This window comes from Ptychodera flava, chromosome 2, assembly GCF_041260155.1.
Source record: "Ptychodera flava strain L36383 chromosome 2, AS_Pfla_20210202, whole genome shotgun sequence".
Lineage (NCBI taxonomy): Eukaryota > Metazoa > Hemichordata > Enteropneusta > Ptychoderidae > Ptychodera > Ptychodera flava.
The window spans coordinates 26,060,585-26,070,646 of NC_091929.1; positions in this window are offsets into that span (position 1 = coordinate 26,060,585).

Sequence of the window (10,062 nt, forward strand, 5' to 3'; positions counted from 1 at the left end):
GTCACACATATGAATAAGTAATGAGAACATCGGTTGCATGTACTGTTGCAAAACCCTTTTAAACATTCTAAATGTTTGAATAAAAAATTTCAAAAATGATCGAAATGTAATTATGGTATATCACTATTCGAATTTGCGTAGTATTTTATTGGATGTCAAATGTTACTTTTGTCGATGAAATAAAGATAAGTGTTCTTTGGCAAATTACTTCGAATGAAAATTTATAGGTTTCAATTTAATTTCAATGAAGGTCACAAGAAAATATATCGACAAAATGGCTTATCTGTTGTCGGAATTGTTCTGACCGTGACGTCAACAGAGCATACCTCGGCTGAGATAAATATTGGAAAATTTCAGATACATTATCCAAGATTCACAACGAAAAATACAAATTTCATATCAATATTTCAGATAAGTAAAGATAAGTGTGACTCACAACTTACGAAGATTAAACTATTGACCATATTGCTTACTACTATGTCTTTCAAGCTTGCACAAACACAAGTGCTGGGTTGCTTACAGAAGTGAATAATAGCCATAAACAAATAAAGACATCTTTAAAATCAAATCCAAGACTCACAAGTACACGGCATAAAATAGTTTTCACTTATAGAGAAATATTGTCACGTGACTTTCAGTTATGAACGATTCACTTTCCTCCATTGTATTAAGCGACACAATTTGGATGATATCATGCGTTCTCTTGTCGTTCGACGTTATGTTTCCTACATGATAAAGACATTTTTCTCATAAATCATTGATTACGTAGAGCTGTTGTTTGCGTTTTAGTGGCCTAAACCTTCTGGGGCTTGCTTCCCTACTTTTTAATAGGGTTCAACTTTCTTCTCTCTTCTTATACATTACCATCGTGCTTTATACCAAATTTCGAGGTCATTGGCTTTGTCCTTTGGAGAAAAAGATTGGTAAGTTATTTTTGTTATTTTTACTCATACAATTAATTATGCAAAATCACTGTATCTCAGGAACTACAGGGCCCTAAGGTAAAGTTCCTGGTCCCAGTCAGTGTGGGGCCATTTTTTGGACAAATTTTGATGACCATGAGTAATGTTTGACCTTCTTTAAAGTATCTTGGCTCCCATTCAAAAACCGTTGCACCAAATGACCTGTAATTTGGCATACAGGTGAAACCCAAGAATCTCATTCATTCATATGGTTACCATGCCTACCGTTGATATGACCCGGCAGCCATCTTGGATTGAATCATACAAATCCGTCTCATAAAGCTTGTCAATCTAAATTCTGTTAATAATCTTTGTATACCATAGGGTTAGTTTCCTATAGGCTAAGTTAAAGTCCCTGGCTCTGTCAATTTTGAGAAGATCTTTAAACTATTATATCTCTACAGCTAAGCCATAGCTATGACTTATTCTGCTCTGTGTAAGAGTCCAATACGGAACTTGTCTATTGAACAATGATGAGTGAGGGACCAAATTGCAAACCTAAATTTTAGGTTACGTCTGACCTTTGACCATAAGTCTATACCCTACTTCATTAATTTTGCACATATGTAAAGCTGGCCTACCCGATAGAGCTAGAAGCAAAGTTTTTGATAAAATATCACATGACCCCGATGACCTTTGACCTCATACATATACGCCTATAAATCAGTACACACTAGTGCAATACCATTCTTATTTGGTGTGATTGGGACCTGTTTTTTTGGTATACAGGGATACTATGGGAGGAAAACTGACAACTTTGATACTTAAACTCGAACTCGAATATATATGTGTACATATAATGATATAACAGATATCTGATTGTTCTTATTACACGCCTCACACGAATGTCGATTATATTGGTATGAATTTGGTTTATTTACAGGTATATTGAAAAATACAACATCATAAATCCTCGTCAAAGATAGTTACTCTGGCAGTAGACCGTATACATGTCTAGTCTTATCAGAAGTCTGTCTTCCACTCTACATCGTGTGCTTAATTTAAATGCTGTCAGAATATACAATGTTCTTGTGTTTTGGTTTGTGATTATCCTGAGGTCTGCAAATGTTGCGTAACATCTCCTTTCTCGTTGTTTTTGTCACTTTAATATGAGACTAAGGTCAAAGGTACAATTGTTTTACACGACTTCATAACAGTCAAAAAGTATGCAGTAATTCATGTCATACTGTATTATTTCATGCGTCCAGTAGTGTCTGATAAATGTCAATGCATGTCGAGTCATCAGCAGATAATGGATTCATGTCGACATATATTAAGAAGTACTGCACAAGATTTCATGAAACTTTTCCCTAATGACAATCTCAGAACATTATGATGATACTGTGAGTGTAATGACAATTATCTGCTCATTTGCTTATTTAATAAACTTTTGTAATTAGTGATTTTGTAATTAGTAATTTCCTACACCAAATTTGATGATACCTGCTGATCTGATATATATCTAATTTTACTTAGAGGTGTTGGGCAGTGTCAAGCTCATTGGCATATTTAATGAAGTTTTGTAATTAGCCAATAACTCCGAAATAACTACACCAAATTTGATGAAATCTGCTTCAGATACTGATCCGACGGACATCTGACTGTGCTGAGACCTATCTAGTAGTGTGAAGTTAATTATGGGTTAATGTGCACATTTAATGAACTTTGTTAATTGTGATATAACCTTACAATTATGGCACCTAATTTGGTGAAACCTGCTACAGATATTGACCTGATAAATATTTAATTGTCGCGACAAGCACTTAATAATGTCAAAGTAATAAATAGCTCATTTGCATATTAAATGAAGCTTTTAATTAGTCATATAACTCAGAACTGACTGCACCAAAACTGCTGCAGATACTTATCCGACAGATATATGACTGTGTTGTGAAGCATTTAGTACTGTGAAGTTATTTTAGGGTTCAATTGCATATTTAATGAACTTTGCAATTACTGATATAACTCTGAAATTATGGCACCCAATTTGGTGAAACTTGCTGCAAATATTGATCTGATAAATATCCAATAGTTGCGTGAAGCACTGTGCGGTGTCATGTTAAGGGTTAATTTGCATATTCAATTAACTTTGTAATTATTTATATAACTCCGACATTACATCATTATATTTGATGAAATGTGATACTTATGTTGATCTGATAGATATATAATTTTCCAACGAAGCATTGAGCAGTGTCAAGTGAATGAACAGCTCGTTTGCATATTGAATAAAGTTTTGTAATTAGTCATTTAACTCCGAGAATACATTGCGAAAGTTGATTAAACCTGCTATATATAATCATCTGACAGATATCTGATTGTTCTTTGAAGCGTACTACAATGTAATGAACCTGTTGAAAACCACGTGAACACATTCATTTCACATCTGCTTTAAAATAGTTCAAAATGATTCGAGTATAATTTCTAAATTCTTCACAAACAGTCGGTTGCAAAACATTTACTCGAACCTTTAATAAGTTTCCACTAGTTTCCTTTTACACGGTAACAAGTTTCTTGTTGTGCACCGTGATGCACGCTGTGGTATCCAGTATACATCGTGTCAACACGTCCGCTGTGTCACAGAGAAACATAGACAGAGTGGCAAGCTTGCATGCCTTTTGTTCCATGGTCGTCTCGGTAGACTTTTGGCTTTTCATATTAACTGTTTGTGGTTGATAATTACACAAGATTATGAGAAAAATACGACGAGATGGCATCGTACTGCCAGTCGCGTAGCAACCATAGTTACTTTGTGAGCTCTCAGGCCAGAAACACTGCTTCACGCCAATCAAAACATAACACGCCAGCAGTTTCATAAACATGTCCTTCCTTGACGCACGTGTAAAAGACGGTATGACTGACCGTAAACCATTGAGTAAAACCAGACAGTATCGATAAAAGGCTTTCAAATTTGGTTCAAACACACTCATTATATATTCATAAAATTATGAAAGGAATTTTTAAAACGGTTAAACTCACTTTCCTGAAGCTCAAAACACTCCCGTTTTCGCCAGCACGTCAATTCCGCTCAGCAGCACACGACAACAACAACACAAACTTTGCCGAACATACTTTCGCTTAACAATTGGCGAAAATCCGAAAATTACCGAAGGATGCATGGTCGGCACTTTTCGGAAAAGAGAGGCGAGAGCAACCTGAGGCGAGGCGAACATGGATTTGTTACGTAACCGCTTCACGGCTTAAACAATACCCGTTGCGACTCTGTCTATGTTCCTCTGTGGCTGTGTAGACACGGAGCTTTGTTTTTGTAGACAACAGAATTTACACGAGATAACATAGTTCATGCTCAAAACAAAAATGCCAATTTTAAAAAATAGTATGGGTTCCTTACGCTTGAAGTATAATTCCACTAACAATTGGAAAATACTTTAAACATTGCGGGTAAAAAATTTACAGTATCGATGAACTGCTGTTTCTCATTAATCGTTCAGTTTTACATAAAGTAATGAAAAAACTATCAAAATCAATCATTGTGGCAATAGTACGAATTTTACTTACCATCAGCCTGTTAATATTTGTATACACTTAAAAGCAGTCATCTTACGTCTTTCATTGTGTCATTTTCAACAATATTACCCAACTGTCGATTGGATAACACATTTCCAGTGTTGTCGAATGTTCTCCTGGTGGCTGGCAATCACATATTGTTTTTCACTACGGTACATTTAATGAAACCGTTGCAACATGATTACGTCTTGCAAACGCATATGAAATATATTCACAATTTGCCCCACTTTAGAACACGAATGTGTGGAAGCGGCACAAATATACTTGCTAGCATGTATCTTTGCTTCAAATTAGAAATATTGCATTGCTCTGTACTGCATTTACCTAAGACACATGACAACTTTTCAATAAGTGTTCTTCCCTTCTACAATATGTCATCAAATCAATTCCAGCAATCGCCATCATTCAAGGCGAGTAAATCACCAGGTCAAAGAAAACAAACAAAACAATACAAAACAACAGCAACAAAACACTGGCAAAATAAATAATACAGTCTCGAACCATGAGGAAAGTGGTGGTACCAGATATCGCGAATGGGTAAGCGTACCCTGCTAGCATGCTACACCGGTCAAGATTGAACTTAAGTGGCAAAGTAGTTGTAAAGTAGTTAGGCTATTTGCCAAATTACTTTTGTGAGTCTAAGCCGGGGATACTGTCTCTCACCATATATAGTAACTAGATTTGTGTCAAATTGTGATATTTTGAAATAAGATCTCCATATATACCGTATAACTTATTAAATGATCTAGCCAACCTACTTCATGACAATCCCTGTCTCACTGGCTTTGAGACTATGAAGCTCTGTCTCACTTGGAAGTCTTCATATGAGTCACAAGCTCTACAGTATCTCAGTTGTGAAATATATACACCATAAGCTGGACCCATGGGATATTACTGGTTGAGCAGGGAAAACTAATGATTTCAAAATTAAGATCGTCCTTTTTGTCATCCAGCTAATTGTGCAATTTATTTTGTCTAATTCAAAAAACGGTATGACGCCGAACTCACACTTTCTGTTGTTTCTTTTATGTTAAACTCATCTGGACAGACGTGATAGAGGTAATTAGAAGTAAATATGATTAAGCTGCTTGAGAAGATTTGGGGAGACGCAGAAAATCATAGTGGAAAATCAAAAGACTCATTCTATTTACACATTTAACAACTTTTATTAGGTACTTTGTCACGGCAAGAATCTTTGAACACAAACTTTTAAAACGTATACAGCAAACACGAAAAATTATGCATTACTAAAGATAATTAATTCTCATCTCCATATTATAATAATCGCAATCATACCAATCCATAATGCAATATTACTAGGTCAGAATTCGTAAGACAATAGTTTTAAACATAGACATAAAACAGCACAGAACAGACAGTAAATAGACGGTACACAAACAAAGTCAAATTCATGAAAGAAAGATATATGGACCTCTGGCCAAAAGGCCAAGAAGTGATGTCAGGTATTTCGAAAATAGTAAGCGCATCCTGCCCCACATGTGGTACCCGCCATATATCAATCTGTAGGTCAGATAGGTAGTGGTCACTAACTAAGGCCCAATGTCACCGATGCCATCAGCGATCATTTGTCGAAGAGAGATATTGTATTTATCTACAAGCTTGCGATACCTTGTTGTACCACAAAAAGGTAACCTTAAATCATTAAGTCCAAATCTAAGATGTTTCATAGTAATCATACACTTATTTTTTGCAATAATATACTATCAGATATATATTTTTAAATATATCAAGCTAGGTACTCAAGATTTATTAATATGTCATCGCATTTATCTGTACCTCTTTCAACTCTGTATTTTAACACAACGTATCACTAGTTTCTGGAATTATCTTATTTTTACAATCTTTAAAAACTGCAGGGCATTATCTGAAATAGTATTGGCTGATGCAGATTTTTGTATGGATAGGTCAAGAATCTCTTAACGTATGGCATGATGAAACACAACGATTGTTGTTGAACTTGATCTACGAATACAATCCTTCTATTTGTAGATATCAGTATTTTTGAAGGTTCTAACAGGGACATACTTTGAAGAGGATGCATTTTGCAAGCTCTCGTTCGGGAGAACAACTGTTGTCAGAGTGTATTGTTTTCACTTTACAATACCTGTCCATTTGAATCGTTGTAATGACTCACACACCGTTCAATGAGCATCGATTTTTTTGTAGTAATGAGCATAACAGTATGTAAAACTCGTGAATATATCATTACCTGCTTATCGGATAAAACGCATATCACTAAAGGTAATATAAATGTGGCAAGTTAAAGACCTATTAACATTAGCTCAACTTTCTTCAAAGCTTGCGCATGCTTTTATATCTACCTGTCTTTCTTTCTGTCTGTCATTTTTGTGCTATGTTTCTATGTGACTTTCATTTGTGGTGACTTGCTTTTTTTTATATCTGTGGCGAGCAATCCAACTTCCCAAAGAGGATCAATAAAGATTATAATAATAATAATAATAATAATAATAATATAATAATATACCTTAGATTTAGCGGTTTGAAATGACCTCACACAAGTGGCAAATCAGAAAGTCTTGTAAAAAATTGAGTCCTAATACTTGTCCACGGGGTGCATTGTGCCTTTATTTTACGAGTTTTGAATACTACTAATGTAGAATGACGTCTACTATTTATTTATTTATTTATTTATTTTGTACTTGTTTAATTATTTGTTTTTGTACTCGTCACATTTCTTGTAAATTCAATTGTCTCTACTACATTATTGATGATGCAATTCTTTATCTAATATTTTAATAATACAATTCTTGATTTACATAAATAAACAAGCTTACAACAAACAAAACACATTAAGATAAGAATTGTAGTCAAGTCTTACATGCTAATAAGTCAGAGGTGTTACGGGGAGCTCGAGTAGCTTAGGTAAGGCTATTGTATATATCTGGCTCCCGAAAGAGCAATAACTTAGTCATGAATACTAATTATCAACTGTGGTTTTAGTAATATCAGCAAACATACGAGCTTGCACATAAAGTATGGTTGTAACTAAAATTGCTGTGATCGATTGCATCAATCACTTCGATTGTATCAATCACTCCTCTCAAAATTCATCTTCCATTTCATGGACCACGTGACCAGAGGTACTAGCAATTGACAGGTCATGCAGTTCTATGGAAGGGAGAGTTGATTGACCAGGGCTACCAGTATCACTTTTCCGACGCTCTCCGGTCACCATACTGCTTACAATCCAGTCATCTTCTTCATCACTACTGTATGTACTGAACGATATTTCATCAGGATCGTCATTATCACTCCCATAGAAGCGGGAACGAATCGATCTCAAAACCTGATGATGGGAACAAAGATTCCGAATTAAAATGATACTACCGACACTGTCAATTCATCTGTGCATTTGCGTGATTGCGTCATCTTTTGTTTGAAGTCTCAGTTGGTATGACTGTATTTACGGTAAATGTCTCCATTTAATGTATATTGCAACCTACGGATTTCTACTAATGAGAACAACGTCAATACTTTTCACAACTACTGCCATAGACATGCTTCGTAAAATGTATCGTTAAGAAGTCGCAATTAGGCCTATACTGTTTTTGGCTGAGTCGAAATATGATAGGTACAAAGGCTAACGAATAAAGTCATCTTAAAAATATTTTCACCCTAAAATCTCGTTCAAAATATTGAGGTTAATATGGCAGCCAATAAACATATCAGAAGAATACTCACGACTTTGTTGGTCGCAAAATATCCAAGGTAGCATACTGAACCCTAAGAAATAATAGACAATAACGCTTATTTAGGAAGTCAAAAGAACTGCATTTCAAACAAAAATTAAAAAAATCCAAACACTAGATAGTTTTCGCCGGATCCTTAAATTTCTTAAGAACACTTGTCACACTGTGATATAATTTTGAGAAGTTTCTATCGCATTACTTGTGTGACATAAAAATTCCTGTATGTTTCTGAAGAATGCTTAAATTTAGAATGAGCGGAATAGAGGTTATGGGTGAAACTGTTTGAGTTTTACAGATAGGGGCTTTGGTTTTATAGTTTGATGTAGCTATTTCTGTTTCTTACAGTGGTTTGCTTTGAAGCATTGGCATTACGCGAAGTAGACATATTGTCTATATTGAGGTGTTGCCAACACTGCCAGGTGTAATTGTCAGCTGAGCAGTAATTCCAGTCGACGACAGAGAAATCAACTCTGCCTAAGTTGAAACATTGTCTTTCAGCAGATTAATGTCCTGTCGTAATATATGCTTATCAAGATTTCGAACGTTACGACTGTTGATTTCGCTCATGCTGAAGTTCTGAACTGCTATGTCCATTTTCGGACTGGCAAGCTACCATAAGATAAATGAACAATGACTGTTTTTACAGTTCAGTCAAATTTTCCGTATTTACTGTAGTCAAGTTTAAGACGCGAGGCCATTTTAGATCAATTAATTGAATTTATCATTAATTGAAACTGGCACAACGAAAAGTAAAGAGTTAAATATTTCGATATTTGTCAGACATTTCATTTCGCCAACAATACCTCATCTCATTCATGCTTTTCAATTAAATCTCGATTCCTGCTAAGACGTCGAGCAAAACACAATGATACAAAATTATAGCAACTCCTTTCATAAAAGTATCCTCCCGCAAATTCATTATTCCCTCGACTGATTGATTTATTTTGTATTGTAATGCATTGCATTGCATAGCATTGCATTGCATTGCATTGTACTGTGTTGTATTGTATTGCATTGTGTTGTATGGTATTGTAGTGAATTGTATTGTATTGTATTGTATATATTTTTACTTTAACCCAAACGGGATTCGAACCCCCACACACTGACGGCAACATCGCCTAGCTGCTAGGCCTCACACAAAACCAGTCGGCCACCGTTTCCTACCCAAAAGAGTTGGTCACAGCAACCTACTTAGATGCTACAATCCTGTGCGCGACCGAGCAACACAGTGTGCATGGAGCAGACGACACACAGACACAGTACAAACACACATATAGTAATCGGAAAAGTACGAAGCTTTCTACTGAGCTATTGTATTGTATTGTATTGTATTGTATTGTATTGTATTGTATGTATTGTATTGTATTGTATTGTATTGTATTGTATTGTATTGTATTGTATTATGATGTTTTGTGTTGTGGTGTGTCATATTGTGGTGTGTCACAGTGTGCATGGAGCAGACGACACACAGACACAGTACAAACACACATATAGTAATCGGAAAAGTACGAAGCTTTCTACTGAGCTATTGTATTGTATTGTATTGTATTGTATTGTATTGTATTGTATTGTATTGTATTGTATTGTATTGTATTGTATTGTATTGTATTGTACTGCATTTTAGTGTAGTGTAGTGTAGTGTAGTGTAGTGTAGTGTAGTGTAGTGTAGTGTAGTGTAGTGTAGTGTAGTGTAGTGTAGTGTTGTGTAGTGTAGTATTACTTATTGTTACGTATTGTTGCGTATTGTATTTTATGCACTGTATTGTATGCAATATACAGTATTACATTATTTAATCGTAGTCATGAACCAAAATACATTAAGTGTAAGATACTTACCAGGA